This window comes from Cervus canadensis, chromosome 20 (assembly GCF_019320065.1).
Source record: "Cervus canadensis isolate Bull #8, Minnesota chromosome 20, ASM1932006v1, whole genome shotgun sequence".
In the NCBI taxonomy this organism is placed as follows: Eukaryota; Metazoa; Chordata; class Mammalia; order Artiodactyla; family Cervidae; genus Cervus; species Cervus canadensis.
Genome location: NC_057405.1, coordinates 45828955 through 45849943, shown reverse-complemented (window position 1 = coordinate 45849943; position 20989 = coordinate 45828955).

Here is a 20989-nt window from a genome sequence, read left to right as displayed (position 1 = left end):
GGTAATACTTGATGGCTGCAGGTATATGCCACTTGAAAATTCTCCTATTATTCAAATGTGTTGTTTTTTCCTTTATTATTTTATTTTTCTTCACATCACTGAGAATATCCATAGAGCTAGAGGAAAACATGTCTGTGAATCAGCCGGTCATTAATAGTTCACCAAGAAATATTAAACTAGTTAAATAAGTTTATTTCCCTGGAGAGAACCAAATGTCAGGCATCGACACATGGTTTTCTATCTCAGGCTTCTCTAGCATTGCAGAACCACAGGGCAAGAGAATCGTGGCTTATGTCATGAGAGAAAGAACAGTTTGCATTCTGTTCTCTGGTCCTGATGGGATTAAAATACCACTTTTTGGCAGTGTTCTCCATTTTTAAAAAGTTACAGCTGCATGAGAGATATTTTCTTTAGCTCTAGAATTGGGATAACCAAACAAAAACATAAACAAACAAACTCAAATCAACTCCTAATAGAAAGACATGCCATTTATATTTCTTTCTTTCTTTTAAACCAGGACAGTTCATTTCTTCATTCCACAGATGTTCATTGAGTGTCTTCTATGCACTGAGTACTGTTCTGGGCTCTGAGGTCATGGCATAGCAGGTAAGCATACAAAATTTTTTGTTTCTCATAGAGCTTATTAATCCGTGGTGCTTTCAGATTACCCATTCCATACAATATTATTTCTCAGTCCAATGGTTCATCTAACTTGCATGTACTGTTTTCAGTTTTGCTCCTTCAGAGCTTGTTTGGATTAGTATATGACACCACCCTTATGGCAGAAAGTGAAGAGGAACTAAAAAGCCTCTTGATGAAAGTGAAAGAGGAGAGTGAAAAAGTTGGCTTAAAGCTCAACATTCAGAAAACTAAGATCATTCCATCTGGTCCCATCACTTCATGGGAAATAGATGGGGAAACAGTGGAAACAGTGTCAGACTTTATTTTGGGGGGTTCCAAAATCACTGCAGATGGTGATTGCAGTCATAAAATTAAAAGACGCTTACTCCTTGGAAGGAAAGTTATGACCAACCTAGACAGCATATTAAAAAGCAGAGACATTACTTTGCCAACAAAGGTCCATTTAGTCAAGGCTATGGTTTTTCCAGTGGTCATGTATGGACGTGAGAGTTGGACTGTGAAGAAAGCTGAGTGCTGAAGAGTTGATGCTTCTGAACTATGGTGTTGGAGAAGACTCTTGAGAGTCCCTTGGACTGCAAGGAGATCCAACCAGTCCTTCCTAACGGAGATCGGTCCTGGGTGTTCATGGGAAGGACTGATGCTGCAACTGAAACTCCAGTACTTTGACCACCTCATGCGAAGAGCTGACTCATCGGAAAAGATGCTGGGAGGGATTGGGGGCAGGAGGAGAAGGGGATGACAGAGGATGAGATGGCTGGATGGCATCACTGACTCAATGGACGTGAGTTTGAATAAACCCCAGGAGTTGGTGATGGACAAGGAGGCCTGGCGTGCTGTGGTTCATGGGGTCATGAAGAGTGGACACGACTGAGCAACTGAACTGAACTGATTTTCCCATTTCCTACAGTTAATTTACTTACTTCTGTTATAGATAGAGTGTTATAGATAGATATATAACTTTTTAGAGTAAAGTTATTACATAAAGTAAGTGGAAAGTGTGGGTAATTTTAAATTATTATCATTTTTTATTATTGAAAGCTAGTATGTGCTCAGTGCTGGGCTAAGGCAGGAAATGCAAAGGCTGCCTCAGTCCTGGAGAAGTTCCCAGTTTGGCTGAGATGGTAGTCCCTCATCAGGAAATGCCTTGCTCCCAAAGGAGGAGCTGGGAGGGACTTTAACTAATCTGTTTCCAATCCCCTACTGGTCCCTCTGTAGGGAAAGTTCTAAAGTGACAGTTTCCTGGAAGACCGAGGTTACAGCGGTCTTCAGTGGTTCAGGCAGCCTTCCCAAGTGGGTGGTCCAGGTAAGTGTTGGATTACCTGCTCTGTACTAAGTATATGCTGAGGACGCCAGCCAAAGTTCAAAATGAGATCTCAAAAACCAAAAAGATCTATGTACTTCTCTTCATGTTATTCCTTTTAATTCCCATGTTCATTGCTGCAGTTCAGTCTTTTATTCTCTGTCAATCATCCTATTGTAAGGACCTCCAAAGTATCTTCCCCATCTGTGGTCAGTTCCATCTCCAGTCCTTTCTCTGCCTAGTTGCCGGAAATAGCTTTCTAAAACATGGATGTTACTGTGTAAACCTTTCATGGTGCCAATTTCTTCCCTATTCCTTTTCTAATCCTGCTGTGCACATCCCGATCCCCAGACTACAAAAAGGACCTTGAAAAAACTTATAGCGAGGCAGGGAGGGCTCTTTTAAAGTCTTCTGCTTTGATATTTTGCATAGTTTGATTCAAATCTATGCCCTTGTCATATCCCTAGACATTTAAAATGTCACTAAGCCCAGGTAGGTAGATTACATTGAATTACTCTGTGCTAATAGTGATGCACAACAGCAATCAACTAACATCATGGTTTAGTTCTGGCTTACATGCTGGGTGGGCACGATACTCATCAGGGCACGGCTGAGTTCTGACTGGCTGAGTTGCTTGTAGTCCCATTGTTCTAAACATCAGTCTGAGAAATACATTCAGAAGAAACCAGGCTGCATTAGCTGCTTTTGCACCAATCAAAGCCTTTTGTATTTTCAGTAATACCTAGCTTGTATTTTTTTCCAGAAATAGCAAATCTGAGATATAAGCATATTTATGAAGTACTATTTATGCAAACTGTCCCCCAGGACAGTGAAGAGGCATCTATAGTGGTCATGTCTCTCACTTTCTTTGGCTGAAAGGTTATTTTTGTAGCCTACTTGAATGTCTCTGAAGACGGAGGTTCATGACATTGTACAGGAGCCAGGCAATCAAGACCATCCCAGTGGAAAAGAAATGCAAAAAGGCAAAATGGTTGTCTTAGGAGGCCTTACAAATAGCTGTGAAAAGAAGAGAAGCAAAAAGCAAAGGAGAAAAGGGAAGATATTCCCATTTGAATGCAGAGTTCCAAAGAATAGCCAGGAGAGATAAGACAGCCTTCCACAGCAATCAATGCAAAGAAATAGAGGAAAACAACAGAATGGGAAAGACTAGAGATCTCTTCAAGAAAATTAGAGATACCGAGGGAACATTTCATGCAAAGATGGGCTCAATAAAGGACAGAAATGGTAAGGACCTAACAGAAGCAGAAGATATTAAGAAGAGGTGGCAAGAATACACAGAAGAACTGTACAAAAAAGATCTTCATGACCCAGATAATCACGATGGTGTGATCACTCACCTAGAGCGAGGCATCCTGGAATGTGAAGCCAAGTGGGCCTCAGAAAGCATCACTACGAACAAAGCTAGTGGAGGTGATGGAATTCCAGTTGAGCGATTTCAAATCCTGAAAGATGATGCTGTGAAAGTGCTGCACTCAATATGCCAGCAAATTTGGAAAACTCAGCAGTGGCCACATGCCGGGAGCCATTATGGAAGGTCCCGCCCGTGACGAGGTCATGAAGAAAATACCGGGCAGGCAAGCCCGTCTGGGATCCCATCCATGATGAGGTCATGAGGAAAATACCTGACAGGCAAGGCCGTCTAGGATAAGGGACCCTCCAGATTGGCCTCGGCCTCTACCCCACCCTATATCCTCTCCACTTTTCTGCTGTTGTTCTTGTTTGCCCTGCTGCGAATTCTTGTGTTGCCTGCTGAGAGTTCTCCTGCTCCTCTTTCACTGAATAAAGAACAACTTAAAACCCTAACTAATAAATCTCCTGGACGCTGGTACCCTATGAAGGGGCCAGGGATGAAGGAAATGCTTCGATTCAAACCCTTTTGCTGGCATTCTGGCTTGTTTGATAAATGTGTGCTCTCATTGCAAAAAATGCTCTTGATTGTTCTAAATATCCTAAGCACAGCACGCTAACAAAAGAAACTATTAAGCATAGGCCCCTTCACGGGGTGAGAAAAGCTCCACAAATGTTATAGCCACAAATGTGCCTAATAGAAAAAAGTTTAGATAGAGATTAGCTGGCAACTTCTTGCAGGTAGTTAAGTTTTAGACTAAGAGCCTGTTTTGTGCTATATCTGCTGTTTTTGCAATCCTTTGCATTTCTGTTCTGTAAAAATGTAATCCTATCTAGTTCCCATGGAGATGACATCTAATAGAAAGAAAATAGATTAACCACAAAATAGACAGGGTCGGCTACTGAGGTTGCTTAAAGTTGCACCAGGTGCAAGCCATAAATTGTCAACAGGCCTGAAGGCCAAAAGATATTATACATAGAGATTAACCATAAAAAAGGCCCTAATAGGCACAGAGCCCTTTCGGGGGTGAAGAAGCCCTATTAGAGAATACAAAAAATATTGTTTTAAAAGTGGTTATTAGATCAACGTTTGATTGATGTTAATGTGCTGAGGTTGTGCAGTGGAAACTATTGTTAATATAGTTGGAGATCTAGAAAAATAAGAGTTTAGCCCTAGTGTAAAAACAATAAGAAAATTGCTAATTTTAACCCGGAGTGCTAAACAGGGGCTCCCTCACCAGAGCTGCAGAGTCTTTGTGTGTTAAACTTTTTAGATAAATTTAGCCGAAAATTTCTGCAAAAAGACTGACTTTTATGTTAACAGGATTGTATTTCTATTATGTTGCGACTTGCTGTACCATGAGACTGCCAATTTTCTGTTTTCTGCTAACCTCAAGGCCAGAAGATAATGTACAAAAAATCTATGGGAAAAGACGCTCATAAACAAAAAATCTACAGAGCACACCTGGTTTCGTGAAGGACAAGCTGATGTAATGTTAAACTAAGTCTGTGTGCTTATCTGCCCCTTAGAAATGTGCCAACTTAGGGTATAAAGGCGATGGTGAAAAATAAAGCAACTGCCAGACTCTTCTGCATATTCCTAGTCTGGTCTCTCTCTCTCTCTTTCTCTCTCTCTCTCTCTCTCTCCCCCTCATAGTCTTGGCCCTATCAAAGCCGGTCCTACGTGTCTTCTCTCGCCGATGCCATTCATCCTGAGGGTTCTCCTGGATCCTGCTGGGGCTGGACCCCGGCAGCCACAGGACTGGAAAAGGTCAGTTTTCATTCCAATCCCTAAGAAAGGCAATCCCAAAGAATGCACTCATCTCACACGCTAGTAAAGTAATGCTCAAAATTCTCCAAGCCAGGCTTCAGCAATACGTGAACTGTGAACTTCCAGATGTTCAAGCTGGTTTTAGAAAAGGCAGAGGAACCAGAGATCAAACTGCCAACATCCGCTGGATCATCGAAAAAGCAAGAGAGTTCCAGAAAAGTATCTATTTCTGCTTTATTGACTATGCCAAAGCTTTTGACTGTGTGGATCACAATAAACTGTGGAAAATTCTGAAAGAGATGGGAATACAAGAACACCTGACCTGCCTCTTGAGAAACTTGTATGCAGGTCAAGAAGCAACAGTTAGAACTGGACATGGAACAACAGACTGGTTCCCAATAGGAAAAGGAGTACGTCAAGGCTGTATATTGTCACCCTGCTTATTTAACTTATATGCAGAGTACATCATGAGAAACCCTGGGCTGGAAGAAGCACAAGCTGGAATCAAGATTGCCAGAAGAAATATCAATAACCTCAGATATGCAGATGACACCACTTTATGGCAGAAAGTGAAGAGGAACTAAAAAGCCTCTTGAAAGTGAAAGAGGAGAGTGAAAAAGTTGGCTTAAAGCTTAACATTCAGAAAACTAAGATCATGGCATCTGGTCCCATCACTTCATGGGAAATAGATGGGGAAACAGTGGAAGCAGTTGCTGATTTTATTTTTGGGGGCTCCAAAATCACTGCAGATGGTGACTGCAGCCATGAAATTAAAAGACGCTTATTCCTTGGAAGGAAAGTTATGACCAATCTAGATACCATATTAAAAAGCAGAAACATTACTTTGCCAACAAAGGTCCGTCTGGTCCACTGGTTTTTCCAGTGGTCATGTATGGACGTGAGAGTTGGACTGTGAAGAAAGCTGAGCGCCGAAAAATTGATGCTTTTGAACTATGGTGTTGGAGAAGACTCTTGAGAGTCCCTTGGACTGCAAGGAGATCCAACCACTCCATCCTAAAGGAGATCAGTCCTGGGTGTTCATTGGAAGGACTGATGCTGAAGCTGAAGCTGCAATACTTTGGCCATCTGATGCGAAGAGTTAACTCATTGGAAAAGACCCTGATGCTGGGAGGGATTGGGGGCAGGAGGAGAAGGGGACGACAGAGGATGAGATGGCTGGATGGCATCACCGACTCAATGGGCATGAGGTTGAGTAAACTCCAGGAGCTGGTGATGGACAGGAAGGCCGGGCGTGCTGTGATTCATGGGGTCGCAGAGTTGGACACGACTGAGTGACTGAACTGAACTGAAAGACACCTAAGTGTCAGATTGTATGTAGTTGCTAATCATTTTTGGCGGAGCAGCCTCTGGCACCCATGATCAATTTCAAACTCCCAAATTCCTAGTAACAATGTTTTATAACAAAAATGAGGATTTTATGCCCCCCAACCCTGAATTTGCTACAGACTTCACTCCCTTGAGGCACAGTCATGCCTTTATGTGGTTCAAATCTGTATCTTGCAACAGACATTTATAATGACTTGCTAGTACTTCTCCAGCTCCGAGTCCCTCATCACCCTGCTCACACATGAATAATAGGAAAGTGGTCTTGCAAAAGTAATGATGTCCACTATAAATGTATGATATAATACCTTACTTATACAGTTACAGTTGAAGTTTTTTTTTTTTTCATAATCATGATGTGAATGATGCCATCTCACGTTCTCTTAAGACAACTGCCTCTTTCCCTACATGCATGTATTCAGTTCTTCAGCTTCTCCCAGCTGCTTTTCTCTCTCTTGGTTCATGTGATCATATTTTCTAGGAAATGGGGAATTGGCCTATTTGAATGTTTTCCCTGTTCAGGGTAAATAGATCAGCTTATCAGAATAATTTTCTTTTTGCTTTTCTGAACCTTTTTTCTTGGGACTACTCATACCAATTTCTAATTTCCAGTGTGAAGTCTAATAATATCTAGGCATAGCTAATTAAAAGGGTAGAGTCTCAAGTGTGTTTTTTTTTCATATTTCTCCTTACACCACCATCTACAAATTCACACTAAATTATTATTTACTATTTATAATTGTGATAATGAAGATTAACAACAGAATTTGTTAAAGGTAATTGACAGGGCACTAATACCGCAAGTCATTTAAATTATCAGAGCTCTCCTACAAGAGAGCTAGGTAAAAAAATTAAAATCTAGGGAAATATTTTAAGGTCAAAACTAGATGGCCCAGGATTCAGAATGTTATATAGGTTAAAAATCAGCTATTATTTGTGTAGTATTCCTTCATTCTTTCACTCAACCAAAAAGTAGAGATTAAACATCTATTCTCAAAAGCTTAATACTACTAAATATCCAAGAGTTAACCCTACTAGACAATCAAAAAACATTAATAATATTTAAAAAGCTATCTCCTTGAATACCTACTTGTTATTGGAATTTCCATGTGTATTTTGACTAAATGGCAGTTCTAAAACAAAAAAAATTATAACACTGACAGGCTGAAACGTATTGATTCAATAACAAAGTTTTGTTTAGATCATGAAAAAAAAAGTTAAACGGGAACAGAGACAGAGGTAGCTGAATGTTAAATACTCTTTACTTCTATTACAAACATCATGTTCTGAGTTTGAATTGTTTCCTGGCTTCCTCTAGTAGTCATCTAAAATCTTGAAAGCTGGTTCATAAAAAGCTAGACTGCTCTAAGAGGCCATTAAAACACTTACTGGTTGTGTAAGCATTTTATTTAAAAATTGAGTTATAAGGCCAGAAGGGAGTGGCATGATATATTTAAAGTACTTAAAGGGGGGAAAAACTATAATCCTATGATCTAGGATACTTTACCCAGGAAGGTTGTAATTCAGAATTGAAGGGGAGAGAAAGCTTCTCAGGCAGAAAAAACTAAGTGTTCATCAATCCTAAACCAACTTTATAGAAGTGTTAAAAAGAGCTTCTTCAAATGAAAAAAGAAAGACTACAACAAGAAATGCTGAGTGAATGAATAAATGATGGGAAAGTTTTAAAAATTTTTGTGAAGATCTTGTTCATCTGTGTTATAGTTTGACTTTTTAGGAAACAAAGCAATTTCTATAACCAGTTTTCCCCAAAGAAAAAAATGTTTAAAAGTTGAAAATAAGGGATTGTTGCCCTGACAAAATGATAAATTGCAATTTTTTGAGTCAATTTTAAAGCAAATTCTTTGCTCCTAAGGATATATCTTTACATTACCACTTCTTAAATACTTTATCTGGTAAACTAACAAAATATGTATTTTCATCTAATGCTTGTTATTATTGAATGAAACAGAAACATAAATATAAGTGTTTATCACGAAGTGGTTCTAAAATCATTCCACGAGGGTCCTAGTTCCCATTATGCTATTGACCATAAATAAACAGTAAAAATGTGATTGCCCACTAGGTGGCAGCGGAATTCCAAATTGTTCTGGGAATAAATGTGTGGCTCATAAACGTGTCGTCGCTCAGTTGTGTCCGACTCTTTGTGACACCATGGACTGTAGCCTACCAGGTTCCTCCATCCATAGGATTTTGCAAGCAAGAGTACTGGAGTGGGTTGCCATTTCCTTATCCAAGGAATACACACCTACAAAATAAAGTCTTCCTAAAATCTCATGATAGGTATGAAAAGGATGAGTTCTGCCCCTGCCCTCAGCTAGCTCACAGTCTGCATTCTGCAGCTGTATATGTACTTTCTGTTTTGTTTTTTTTTCCTTTTCCCTTTTTGTAGCTAAAAATTCTAAATACAGACTATTCTCAAATATCAGAAAAGTAACTGAGTTTACTGTAGCCTTTTTTTTGCCAGTGTGGATTCTGAGCAACCAAGTGGTTATGTGAGGTGCCTGGAAGCAAGTTATAAGATTTGTGTCCCATGAGCCCAGCCCCCCAAAGGTTAAATAGACATTTTTTGATAGCTTTTCCACTAAAAATGTATTTGGTTTCAGGCATTGCTTTTTATCATGATTTTTCTCAGCCTCCAGACAATTAAACTAGCATTTATGATTAGAAAGCAGCTGTGCTTTAGGGCATTCAGTTCACGGTTATTTTATTTACTTCATAGTCTACTTTTGCTCTAACTAGTGGCAGTAGAATTGCAAGTTGATGGGAACAATCTCATTCTTTTCATCTGTATATTTCATTGTATTCCATTACGTTATTTAACTTACATTGTATATTATTAAAGCCTTATTAAAGGTAACATAAAATTGTCCATATTCTCCATCCCGAACACAAATATTTTCTATCTCTTATGCTTCCTTAAAGTACTGTGCTCAGCCGCTCAGTCATATCTGGTTCTTTGTAACCCCACGGACCATAGCCTGCCAGGCTCCTCCGATCATGGGATTCTCCAGGCAAGAATATTGGAGTGGGTTGCCATTTTCTTCCTCCAGGACATCTTCCTAACCCAGGGATTGAAACCGTGTCTCTTATGTCTCCTGCATCAGCAGGAAGATCTACATTTATACACAGTTCTAATTACAGTATCCATTATATCTAAAATTTTTCACTTACTAGATGATAAATCATTTCCATTTTGCAGCCTAATCTTTATATTTATCTTTTTATGCAGCATCTTAAAATTTAGCTATAAAGATATATTATAATTTATTTTAATTTATATGATAGACATAGGTTGTTTCTTTCAGTTCAGTTTAGTTCAGTCACTCAGTAGTGTCCGACTCTTTGCAACCCCATGAACCGCAGCACGCCAGGCCTCCCTGTCCATCACCAACTCCTGGAGTTCACCCAAACCCATGTCCATTGAGTCGGTGATGCCATCCAACCATCTCATCTTGTCGTTCCCTTCTCCTCCTGCCCTCAATCTTTCCCAGCATCAGGGTCTTTTCAAATGAGTCAGCTCTTCGCATCAGGTGGCCAAAGTATTGGAGTCTCAGCTTCAACATCAGTCCTTCCAATGAACACCCAGGACTGATCTCCTTTAGGGTGGACTGGTTGGATCTCCTTGCAGTCCAAGGGACTCTCAAGAGTCTTCTCCAACACCACATTTCAAAAGAATCAATTCTTCGGCGTTCAGCTTTCTTTATAGCCCAACTCTTGCATCCATACATGACTACTGGGAAAACCATAGCTTTGATTAGATGGACCTTTGTTGACAAAGTAATGTCTCTGCTTTTTAATATGCTGATAAGGTTGTTCATAACTTTCCTTCCAAGGAGTAAGCGTCTTTTAATTTCATGGCTGCAGTCACCATCTGCAGTGATTTTGGAGCCCCAGAAGTCTGGATGGTGGATGGACACTGGACGGTGGATGGACACTGGATGGTGGATGGCGGTAGGCCGAGGCTTTCCCAACCACTGAAAGTTAGTGACAAGTTTCTAACTTTACCTGTTGTAATTAGTTATAGAATATGTTGTCCTGGATAGGCTTTAGTTCAGATATTTTGTAGAATTCTATCTGTAAATATGTACTCTCATATTTTTCAAAACATGTATTCTGAATTTGATTCCCAACACCTGCCAAGAATCATGTAAATGTATGTGTGTGTGTGTCTGTGTGCATACACATGCACCAAGAGTTTTAGTCTGGGAAGTTGACTTAAGGAAACAGTTCACACAAACAAAAATGTCTAAGTAATACAATGTTATGATATTTCTTCAGACTTTACTTAAATTCTGGGAATGTTATCATAACTTTATTTTTTGTAAGTAATGCTTTACTTTTTTTTCACTTTTCTATAACCAAATAATTGACAGAGAGTTCATTCAAGGTGTAAGTTTTAGATCTAAATCAATTTTCTCTAAACTGCTCTTCAATATCCCTCTCTGTCTATTAAATAATAATCACTTTCCTAGAATTATGTGAGTCTTATTTTACTGCCTGCTTAACTGTAATATACAAATGGGTTAATTTGGACTTTAAAGTTCTAATTTACTTACGCTTGTTTTTGTGTCAATATTGCATCATTTAATTATTGTTACTTTATCTGGAAGCACAACTGACTCCTGGTACTTCTCCCACCTTTATCATTCTTATTCTCTTTTAGAATATTCTCTGCCATTTATTTTCCATTTTTATTATACAAAATAGCTTTTTATGATCTTCATTGCGATAACATGAAAAAAGTGAATGGGCTAAATTGAGAAATTATTTTTATTAAAATTTTTATTCTGAAACGAAACATGCTTATTGTAATGAAAATTCATACAGTAATGAAGCATAGCAAATGAAAGTCTACTCGACCCAGTATTCTTTAGAGAAAACTAGTGTTTTCAGTTAGATTCTTATCTTTCCAATCTTTATACATATCATATATGCAAAAAATTTACTATTCTGCAACTGATTTTCAACATTCAGAATGGGAGGCAGGACTTTTAATACCTGTTCATATAAACTTACTTCACTTTTTCAAGTGGCTGAACAGTCATTTATTGAACAGACGTGCCATTATTTATTTAGTGAATTCTTTATAGACATTTAACTTATTTGAAGTTTAAAAAAAATTTTTTTTGGTATTAAAAAAATTGAAGTTTTTAAGATAAATTTATCCTTATATGGTTTTTTTTACAAGGAATATCTTGTAAATAAGTATATTTCTGTGTAGTTGAGAGTTTATTTCTGAGGTATGAATGTTCTAGTGGGAGAACTGTTAAGTCAGAGACTGTTCTTTAATTGTGATAGATACTGACAAATTGACCTTCAAAAAGTTGTCCTGAATTACTGTTTCATCTACAGTATATAATAATTCCTATTTCCAAACTAGTAAATTTAACACAATTTGAAGGTTCCAATGATATCTTTTCCTGGTTGAGTAAACACTGTGTTCAACACACGCTTTCCTCTTATTCTGTATCTGGTTTTGATTGACTCACTGGAGAAACAGGTTTATGATTCTAACCTGATACTTGGATGTCTGTAAGGTCATTTAATGTATCCCCTTAAAAGTTTAAACATTTTTAGGTCCAAGGCATGAAAAAAGTGTTGATACACAACTCTGGAAACCTTTTCTGCTTGTAATTTGCAGAATATATGGATTTGTATGGTCTAGCAGCAAGTTGGAGTGTCTGAATTCACATCAGTTTGGGCACCAAATAGCTGTAGACTTCAGGCAAGATGCTTGATCTTACTGTTCCATGATTTTCTCCTTGGTAATAGTTACCAACTTCACAAGATTGTTGTGAAAATCAGTAATAACAGTGATGAGGATAGTAATAATATTTTTGAATAGTGATTTATAGCTTTCAAAACACATTAATGGTGCATTATCTCTTTAGATCTTTATGCTGTGCTGTGCTTAGTCACTCAGTCATGTCCACTCTTTGCAACCCCATGGACTGTAGCCCACCAGGCTCCTTTGTCCATGGTGGCTCTCCAGGCAAGAATACTGGAGTGGGTTGCCATGCCCTCCTCCAGGGGATCTTCCCGACCCAGGGATCGAACCCAGGTCTCCCAGGTTGTAGGCGGATTCTTTACCATCTGAGCCACCACGAAAGCCTCAAAATACTGAAATGGGTAGCCTATCCCTTCTCCAGGGGAACTTACCAACCCAGGGATCGAACCAGGGTCTCCTGAACTGTAGGCAGTCTTTACCAGCTGAGCTGCCAGGGAAGATCTTTAGAGTAACCCGATATGGCAGGCAGAACTTGCATTTTTATCATCATTTTCTCACATAAGAAAACTAAGGAACAGTTAAGATGTTAACAGTATCAAGGAATGTTTCTTTGAGAAGCTAATCTTACTACACAAAGGTAATACCAAGGACAAGGACACTTACATAAATATTCCTAGCAAAGAGTTTCAGGGGCTCCTGTGTGTGTATGGCATTTCTTCGAGTGTTCCTAAGGATGTTTACTATGAGAAGACCAGTCTGTGACCAACAGTTCTCCCTCTGCTTTTCCCACCAAAACTCTTTGAATACAGTTATGGAGAAAAGTTTAACTACTAGAAAATAGAAATATGTGTGTGTGATTTATAAATGTGTATGTGATAAAAGTACTATGAATTATTAGACAGCCATTGCTTTTGTATAGCAATTCAGTCACCTATGCCCAATTGGAAATAGAATAGGCAAGTTTCCTCTTGTTTCTTCCACCACTGGAAGCCTTGGTTCTGCACCTAATTTGCGCCTTCTGTTTTCTCAGCTTCCACTAGAGCTTCATTACAAGCACTGATTTGTAGCTGTGCACACACTAGGTTATTAGGAATAGCCCCAGAACATAATACATGGTGGCTCTTAGAGGAGAACCAGAAAAGGGCCCTCTCTCAGGTGGCTTTGCAGAGTGATTTGTCATCTTCTTTCCCATCCTGGAGGACGTGTATGTAAATGTGCATTTTTATTTCTTTCTGAGGAGTAGGAGCAGATACTTGAAAGAAAAGAAAGTCTTGACATTAACAGATTCATGAGCTAGAGTTCCAAAATTTGGCTTATACTTTTAAAATCTACTGATCCAGTAAATGCTTTTATACTCCCCCTGATTCAAATCTTAAAGTTCATTATGAGTGGAATGACTAATTTTTCTCCCTAACTTCAACTATGTCACTAATAAATAACTCTCTTGGAATATTATATTTCCTATGAAATCAGACTTCTAGTTCAATGTGTATTTCTCACTTGGGTTGTAAACACATTCAGTGATTTAGCTGCATTATTTAGCTCTTTTTCCAGGAAAGATTAGCCTATGAGCATATATCTGATACTGCTTTATTTGGGGATGCAGATGGGAAATAAGTAAGCAAAATTAGAGATAAATAATTACAGAATAGGTTTGAAGAGTGGCCCGCCTATTTTTTCAATTGATTCCCAAACATAGCTATTGAGAGTCTTCTAGGTGGCACAAATTCTTGATACCAAAGTCGATGAGATAATATCCTTGTGCTGAAGGAATTCACATATTAATCTAGTCAGAACTATAGAATTTTAGATTGGAAAGGGAAGTTTGAAATCAATTTATTTCATGTCTTGCATTTTACAGATGAGAACATGTAACCAGTGATGTGAAACACAAGTGTTTTAGTCATGATTCTTTAGTTTCAATTAGTAGACATCCAAGAAAAATAAACTGAAGAAAACGGGAAAATTTATTTGCTTTCATGGCTGATAGTCTAAAGAGAGTTCAGCTTTAGGTACTGCTGTATCAAGGTGTTCAAATGTTGGTCTTCCTCTCCTCTTCTTCCCCTCTACCTGCTTCTCACTTCTGTATCACTTTTCATTTTGAACTCATTTTCTTCTATCTCAAACAAGTTTCCTTCATGTGACGGGAAAGGTGAAGGGTGATAGCCCAATCATTCACAAACTGAAGTCAAGGAGGGTCTTTCTGTCTCCTTCCCAGTGCAGAGAGGACCCAGGACTCTTGTGGCTGGCTCAGTCACAGATGCTTTCCACCCTTGTAGTGCCCCAGGATTGACAGTCCTTTCAGTGTCACATGGAGTAGACAGTTCCTCAAAGAATTATGAAGAGGGATGAAGACTTGGAACACACCAAATGCAGAAGGAGCTGAGACCAGAAAACAAGCGTCAGAGACTATGAACTTCCCAACAGCACCGCAGGTTATGCCTGCTGAGGGCACTGGTGTCCACTTCCCTTGTCTGCCAAGATGCCCAGAGCTAAGTTTAGCACAAAAGCAATCACTACTCCTAGCTTCAATTTCAGCTATTATTTGCCTTTCTAGAATGCCTTTCTATTATTTGCCTTCTAGAATGTTTATTTTAAGAATTCTATTATATGTATTTTCCTTTAAAAAAAATACACTTCAGATCTCTTTTTGGAAATAGGTGGTTGCAAATATAATAAATAACTCGCACCCTTCAACACTTCACTTGTGCTTTTTACCAACATGGGCATCTCTTACTATCAGTTCTTATGTCTATCCAGTGGCATGTAAGGACTAATATCCTGGATTCCATTAGTTTTACGTTGGTAACGTGCAGAATTTGACCTCCAGGTTTTGTTTATCTAAAGTATTTACAATTGATAGCTCTTTAGATGGGAAATAATCTAACACAGACCCACTGGTTAACTGCTGACTAGATTTCACACTGTCAGCTTGTACATCTTATAGTCCTGCCTTCTATTTCTAACAAGCAAGAAACAGATCAAGTTCACATATTTATGGATGTGAAGGAATGGTTATTTGCAAAAATGAGACGATCTTTGCTTAATTTGTTTTAGGTCTGGCATTCTCAAAATTTTATTTTCCTATAATCTGATTTTAGCTGGAAACATAATACCAGGTACCAGAAAAATTATATAAGAGCAGAAATTATGAAATGCAAGAAATGTCAATTGAGATTTTCCTCCAAAGAGTTTTTGATGTATACATCTGTTTGTGTGTTTTGTCTTCCAGTACTTGGCATTGATTTTGTAGTTGGCCACTTATTAAAGCAGACAAGCAGCCCATACATAAATTTATCAGGCTGTTTGTGTTTCTTACATATTCTCTAAGCATAAGTAATCCAGGGCTGAAAAAGCAGTGCTAGAGTGTTGGGGACCAAGTCTTCCTCAGACTTGTTGCTTTACCGTCTTCAACTTGCAGATTCTATCTCATGGTCTGAGATCATGGCTCCATTGCTGCATAGAAGCAGCAAGAAGGGAAAAGAAGATGGGAGAGGGCATATCCTTTCCTTTTAATGTCACAAGGGAAGTGCCACTTACTTCCATGTTTCATTGCTCACATGCTTATTCTCCACCTTATTTTAAGCCATCTTTTGAAGGTTATGCAATTCATTGTTTTCTGCTCTGAAAGTCTAATTTTGTTGACCATGGCAGTGAAGGGCCTATCTGAAGATTTGGTTTAAAGATAGCTCAAGAACTGTGGAGAAAGTTGGGAACACAAACATTGAGTTATTGTGCTGACCAAGATGTAAGGAAAATTGGTGAGAACATTAAAACGCTCATTTAACATTTATTGAATGCCAGTTTCAGAGGTGGCCTTATACCAAACCCAGAGTGCACAATTACACTTGGACCTTGCTCTTGAGATCCTCACAACCTGGGCTGATAGGCTTCTGATTTCATCCTGCCAATAAAAGTGGTGGTACGATGTGTATTATTTCCCCACCCCTGCATTTTAGCAATAAAATATATTAGTGTGTCTCCACAAATAGAGTAAGGAGATGACTATATGGGTCCTTTTTTGAGTGTTCATTTGCTTATTTTTATTTTCTTAGTAGTAGTAGTATTAGTCACTCAGTCATGTCCAACCCTTTCCAACCCCAAAGACTGTAGCCCACTCGGCTCCCCTATCCACGGGATTCTCCAGGCTAGAATACTGGAGTGGGTAGCCATTCCCTTCTCTAGGGGAATCTTCCCAACTCAGAGATCAAACCCAGGTCTCTTGCATTGCAGGCAGATTCTTTACAGTCCGAGCTACCAGGGAAGAAATAAATTTGTTTTCTCATTTTTATAATATTTGTATTCTGTCTTTATAATAAAAAAATAAGCCCTTTATGACAAAATAGTAAGAAAATCATTGAATTTATACCCAGTTGAATGCTGAAACCTCAAAAGTTAACAGAAAAATGAAAGGTACAATAGTCATTCATTTAGTTGTTCATTTTACATGGAAGCAAGGAGGTAGCTTTGGGTTTAAAGGATTTAGAACTTAATTTCATAGGTTGAGTAGCATTTTCTAGTGGAATAACTGTTGAAAGCTTTGTAACTGTAGTAAAACTCACAACTGCTAGGGAACAATATTTTTTTTATTGTTCTGTTGGCACAACAGTGCTGGGATTTCTGTTTTGTGTGATTACACTTGAGAATCTGAAAGCATTCCCACAGCTTTGCTCCCACGTCAATAGGAGAAACTGTGTTCATGTCAACAGCACAATGAGTCAATGAAATGACAAACAGAAGACTCATTTCTCAACATTTTCATGTACATCAGAATATTTTATACCCTTAACAATTTTATGACATATTATCACCATATTGTATGTAAATACATTTAAGCTAAGCAGTCACCTAGGATTAATATCTTTGTTCTTTTCATTTGCTTATTTATTTATTTATCTTAATGTTTAGTCCATGCTGAGATAAGACTGTGGAAGATCTTGCTTAGCAAGGTGGGGGAATTTAATTCTGAAGGCAATAGGAGGTTATTCAGTTTTCTGGATAGGAAAATGATAGTATTGGAACAAACTTGTTAGAGGTTGATCTGTAATGAGGTATTCTGTATATCCGAAGGAGAATCTTGGGGTAGGTAGCTAGTATGGAATTTTCCAACAGAGAGAGATAAAGTCATAAGGGCTTAAATTGTGATGACGACAGCAGTAATAGCAGAGAGGAAAGGTCAGCTGAAAGAGCTCTTTCTAAAGAAGAATTGACCGCTCACTGCAAAATGATGAAAACACTAGAACATAAACTCCTCAAGAGGTGAGAACTTGTTTGTCTTTTATCATTTCTATATTCCCCTTGCATAGAATGGTATGCCTGTGTATAGTAAAACATTTGATAAATGTTAGTAGAATAAATTAGAATAAAAACAGATGAATGCAGTAAAATGTAATATGTGCTTTGACAGAAGCAGAACTTCTTGGTAGAAGAGGAGATGGTTGAATTGTATCTGATGGACCAGTGAGGAGGACAGAGCGGTGGAGAGGACATTAAGGCAGGGCGAAGAGGTGGGCTCTGAGCTGTGGGAACAGACAATCTCCAGCAGTTGGCCATTTCCCAAGGAAAGGCAGTAGACATTACCTACATGTTGGAGCTGGACTTGTAGAATTTGAGCACCTGGATAAGGAGTTTTGACTAATTGCAGTAAAGCAAAGAGGTTTTTAATATAGAAATGTGTGTATCAGAAATGAGTGAAAGGTTTAGTGAGTCCTTCTCTATGTTTAGAATAAAACATTGAGAGACCAGAGTCAATTTGAAGGCTATTGAAGTAATCTATGTAAGAAATGATGAAGGTCTAGGTTAAGGAACTAAGGACAGGGGTAGAGATCTTGGCAAGATTTTGAGAAAATGCAGGAATTAGAAAATAAGACAGGAACTTCCCTGGCTGTCCAGTGGTTAAGACTTTGCCTTCTGGTGGCTCAGACAGTAAAGAATCTGCCTGCAATGCAGGAGACCTGGTTCAATCCCTGGGCCAGGTTGATTCCCCTGGAGAAGGGAATGACAACCCACTCTTATATTCTTGCCTGGAGAATTCCATGGACAGAAGAGCCTGGTGGGTCACAGTCCACGGGGTGGCAACGAATCGGGCACAACTGAGCAGCTGACACTTACTTCCTATGCAGGGTGTGTGGGTTCGTCCTTGGTCGTGGAGATAATATTCCCACCTGCTTCACAGCCAAAAAACCAAAACATAAAACAGAAACGATATTGTAACAAATTCAATAAAGACTTAAAAAATACATAGATGATGAATTAAAAATGGAGAAGAATGAAGGAAATAGTGAAGTTAAAGATGACTCAGATGAATTCCAGGGTTCCACCTAGTCCAGTGGTGGTACAACAAGCTGAGAAATGGAAAACAGGAGGAGGAGGAGTTAGGAGAAGGAAATAATGGGATAATAAATAAATAAATAATAATAAATTTTAGGCATACTGACTTTGAAGTGTTAGAGTGACAAACAGGTAGTTTGATTAGAGAATGACCTGGACCAGAGAGTTTGGCGAGTTATCTGTATCAAAGTTAAGACATGAAGATGGATAATATTGTAGTGAGAAAGGGTGTTGAAAGAAGCGAGATTCATACTGAGGGAGGAACTCTGGGGAATAACCACATGTAGAGTCAAAAGGAGGAAGACATGTCAGCAATGGAGACCAAATCTGAATGGTCAGGGATGTCAGAGTAGAACCAAAAGAGCCTTTGCATTAGATTGAGGAATAATTGAAACCTTTAAAAAAAAAAAACTATGGCAGTCATGAAGAAAGAGAATTTCAAGTAGGAGGAATTATACCACAAATGCCACTAAGATTAAAAGGAGATGCTTAAAAATGACCATTGAATTTGATAGATTAAAAAGCCTCGTTTTTCTGAGATCTTTTTTGCAGAGCGGTGCAACTAGAAGCCAGATTTTAGTGGTCTCAGAGTTAATGGATCACAAGTCATTTATGACACTATTCCCTCAAGCATTCAGTTAGGGAAAGGAGGGAGATATTATTTTGTACATTTATCTATTTTATAAGGATGGAAATGATGTGAACATGCATCCAAATCCTTATCACCATCCCGACCTATTCCCTGAGCTCAGAGTCTTGTATGCTTGTAAATTCCTGTTACATCTTGAGATGACTCCAGGTACCTCCAATATTAGACGCCAGACAAGTCCAATATTCTTCATTTACTTTAAACTAGTCTTTCTCCTGTATTCTATGCCACCCTTCAATAAACCAAGCTAGAAGCCTATTACCTTAACCTTCAACTACTACTCCAAAATAAATTCCCACCTCCTATGTAGCTTGAACACACACACACACACACCCATGCTTCTTTCTGTTCCCTGGCATAGATCTTAATCCTCTGTTAACTAGACTCCATCCATCACCTTGTGTCAGAGTGATCTGCCTTAAACAGGACTCTTCTTTGCATACTTTTTTCTATTGTGATAAAATATGTATAACATAAATTTGCACATCCCTGGAGGCTCAATCAGTAAGGAATCTGCCTGTAATCCAGGAGACCCAGGTTCGAGCCCTGGGTTGGGAAGATCCCCTGGAGAAGGAAATGGCAACCCACTCCAGTAATTTTGCCTGAAGAATTCCAAGGACCGAGGACCCTGGCGGGCTACAGTCCATGGGGTCGCAAAGAATCAGACACGACTTAGTGACTAAACCACCAACATAAATTTACTGTTTTGACAATTTTAAGTAAGTACACTATTCAGTGGCATGAAGTACATTCAAATTGCTAGAACAGGACTTTGAACCTATTATCTTTCTTTGATGGTCACCTTCTACCCATAAGATAAAGACCTAAGGTTTTCATAAAAGAACTCTGGTCTGTGACATTCATTTATAACTTCATCTTTACATGTGGCTGAAGACTTCTCTCCCATCCTACAAAATGACTGCCCTTCCCTGGGTACATACTCTTGATACATTTTCTGCTGCTGTTTTCCCCCTTTATCTGGAACAGCTTTCTGTATTTTCTTTGATTAGCCATGACTCTTACTCATCTTTCAAGACTTCAACTAAATATCACATTCTTTATTTAACCTTCTTTAAAACCCTCCCATTATTCCCCCGGTGGCTAAGTGCTACTTCACTATGTGATTATAGTGCCCTACTCACATTACAACCATCAATCACAACCGCTCTGAATGGATTGATGCTTTCAAAAAGACTCTTAAGAGTCCCTTGGATGCAAGGAGTTTAAACCAGTCAATCCTAAAGGAATTGAACTCTGAATATTCATTGGAAGGACTGATGCTGAAGCTGAAGCTCCAATACTTTGGCCTCCTGATGCAAAGAGCCTATTCATTAGAAAAGACACTGATGCTGGGAAAGATTGAAGGCAGGAAGAGAAGGGGTCGACAGAGGACAAGATGGTTGGATGGTATCACTGACTCAATGGACCTGAGTTTGAGCAAGCTCCAGGGGATGATGAAGGATGGGGAAGCCTGGCATGGTGCAGTCCATGGGGTCACAAAGAGTCAAACATGACTGAGCGACTGAACAATGATTTTGTGACTGTTTTCCCCAGGATTTTGAGCTCTTTAAAGTCAGAAATGATGCCTCAATCCTTTTTGTACCTTTGTATTTAGCATATCACCTGAACATGGTAACTGCTCAACTTCTTGTTTAACTGACCTTAATTGATCAACTGCCTGTTCAGCAGACAAGGCTAGAAGGTAAAGATGCTCAAGAGAGGAGGAGAACCCATACAAAGAGGTTTGAGAAGAGGTTATAGATAATGGAATAAGGATGAGGCATTACAGGTTGATTTCGGTAGAAAAGATACCTTTGACTCTGTGCCTAAAAGGAA